The following is a 2668-nucleotide window of genomic DNA, read 5'->3' as shown; positions in this document are numbered from 1 at the left end:
CATTTTAAGGGCACATTGATGTGACAACATTCCTTCCTTCCTTCCTTCCTTCCTACCTTCCTTCCTTCCTTCCTTTATAGGAAAAGTTATAACTGATAAAATTACTAAATGTCCTCATGTCCCCATGCTTACAACTACATTGTAATGCCTTATAAACAAATTATATGTTGCAAATAAATGACAAATATGGGGTTAAACTAAAGTATACAAGCATAGTAATGTACATATGCACATCTACATGATGAGTGAGTGCAAATCTAAGGGATGCTATCAAATAATAATAACCCATCTAAGCTTCTCTATCATTTATAAAAGCTCTTGTGGGTGCCATGGACATTCAGAGAGGGTTCACTAGTTTAATTTTGCCCCTGTGGAAGGAGAGCTGACGTTCGATGAGAAGCGCCGCCCACCCTGGTCTCCCGCGAGGGGGGATTATGCTCTGGTCAGCTGGCTGTCAGAGGTAGCAGGGTGAGAACAGAGCTGATATACTTTCAGCATGACTGTACATCCATCAGCTCCACTCTGAGCACCCTGCCATTACTGCTGATGGAGATCTGGCATAAGAACACTCAGAGCATCACATGTTAAGGCTTGAATGGAAACATGCACAGGCTGGTTGTTTGCATGTTATCTAGTTTGGGAATGCATGTTGTTCTAGTACATGTTGCTCCAGCTGTCAATTAGCCTGTGCCATCATAGTCGCTCAAGTATTCTCAGTATGGACTCTCTTTGTTTTTAATGTTAGACATGATCACAGTTAATTAATTTGTTATTTTCTCCTATTCAGTTTATCCTCTGACCCAGCAAGACTGTTAAAAAGTGAAAGAGGTTAATATATATGAAACAAGAAGAAGTCAGAGCTTGAGCTGTAAGAGCTGAAAAATGAAAGACGTATTTCACTGTTGGAAAGATGACCTTTTAATAAAACTAGGATGTCTATGCAGCCTTTAAAATGGTACTACACAACCAGAGAAAACAGAGAAGACACCGCTTTTGCTGAAGAGGGGGAAAACCTACAACTAACAGAATGCACTGCGTCGGACCAGACCAATAAACGCTCCCACTGGTCGGTGATGCAATGCAAACGTATCCTTTTGAAGCGATGGCGGCTGGCTGGCAAGAAATGATCTACAATTTTTTGAGCCAGCTTTCAAGAGTGCGGTGGTAGGTTATGTCCAAGGTTGCTAAACAACCTTAACAAGCACTGTATCATAGCCTATTTACCCAAAATCCTGAGTGCAGAGCTGATCTTCTTCCAGGCGCTGTTTTTGTAGGCCTGTCATCCATGGAAGAGATGTAAAGCTCTGGGTAGCCCTGCACCAAAATGATCGACTTTTCCAGACTGATATTTACAGAAGAAGGGAAGATATCTGTTGGCTGTGACAGGTTGAGCCGTGTCACATGACATGCGGTGCGCGCTGCTGCATTCTAAAATTTGAACTTGTAGGCTCTATAGGCTCTTTGTGACGGCGTCGCTCTGGCGTTTGAGTGTGCCTGCAGCACGTCTTCATTGAAAACAATGGATTTGAGGGAGCACAAAACGCAGCATGTGTAGGGCCCCTACAAAAGTAAGCTAAAAAATGTTCCTGAAAACATTTGAATATGAAACAATTTACACATACTGCCCACACTGTTTTCATACGAAACTGGTTGAAAATTGGCAAAGTGCCCCTTTAATGGCCTCAAGTGAACTTTTAGATTGAAATTCAATACAAATGTAATGTATGTTAAACAATATTTTTCTGGTGACTGGGTTGAAAGACACATATATATTGTCTTCAAAACTATATTCTACACAGCATCTGTCTTATTCCCTCTATTGCTTTACTTGTAGCCTACTGCACATCAGGTAATTGCCTTAAATAAACTGTAATTTAAACCCAGTTTCTGGCCAATCACTTTATATCATAACAAAACCAAGCCATAATAACAAAAAGCTTCTAATCAGATTCAAAACTATGAAAGAATATTTCTGTGCTGCAGCTCACTGATCTCAGTGTCTGGCATGGAAAAATCCTGCCAAATGCCAGTTGAATGGCCAGACTCAAAGAGCGTGACCAGCCTCTGAAAACAAGCTTGTCTCTGAGGCCAGGCCACAGCTGACCCAAACACACAACATGCTGCTCCATACTACTGCACTCTCACCTGTCTGTTCCCACTGCCAGCTTGCCTTTTTAGACCTTTTTCATCTCATCGCTGACAGTTCCCAACATTTTTCCCAACAGCTTAGTAAATCAGGAGTAGCAGGGATTTTTTTTTTACTTAGTCTGAACATATCTCTGCAGCAGTGTGTCCCACTGGTGACATTTGCATACTGTAAGCCAGTTATTCTGATGTAAACAAACACCTTGACAAACATTTTTTTTTTAAACTGTTGTTGCAGCCACATTGAAGCTGCTCTGGGCAGAAAACATAATCATCTTAACTATACATCCAGTGTTTACCTTTTACAGTCCAGCTAATCTCTCTTTAAATATTAACCTGGCATACATTTGCCAACAGATGTGTGTGTTGTGATGTGATAGCAGCCTGCAGAGACCCTGGAGAAAGAGAGAGGGAGAGAGTTGTCTGTGTGCATGTGCGTCTTTCAATGCATCAGAAGCTGTATTTTAATATTTCATAATGGTATGTGTCTCATTATTAATCTAACACAGCTGTGTGTCTCTGT

This window comes from Epinephelus lanceolatus, chromosome 18 (assembly GCF_041903045.1).
Source record: "Epinephelus lanceolatus isolate andai-2023 chromosome 18, ASM4190304v1, whole genome shotgun sequence".
Lineage (NCBI taxonomy): Eukaryota > Metazoa > Chordata > Actinopteri > Perciformes > Serranidae > Epinephelus > Epinephelus lanceolatus.
This window is presented reverse-complemented; position numbering follows the sequence as displayed.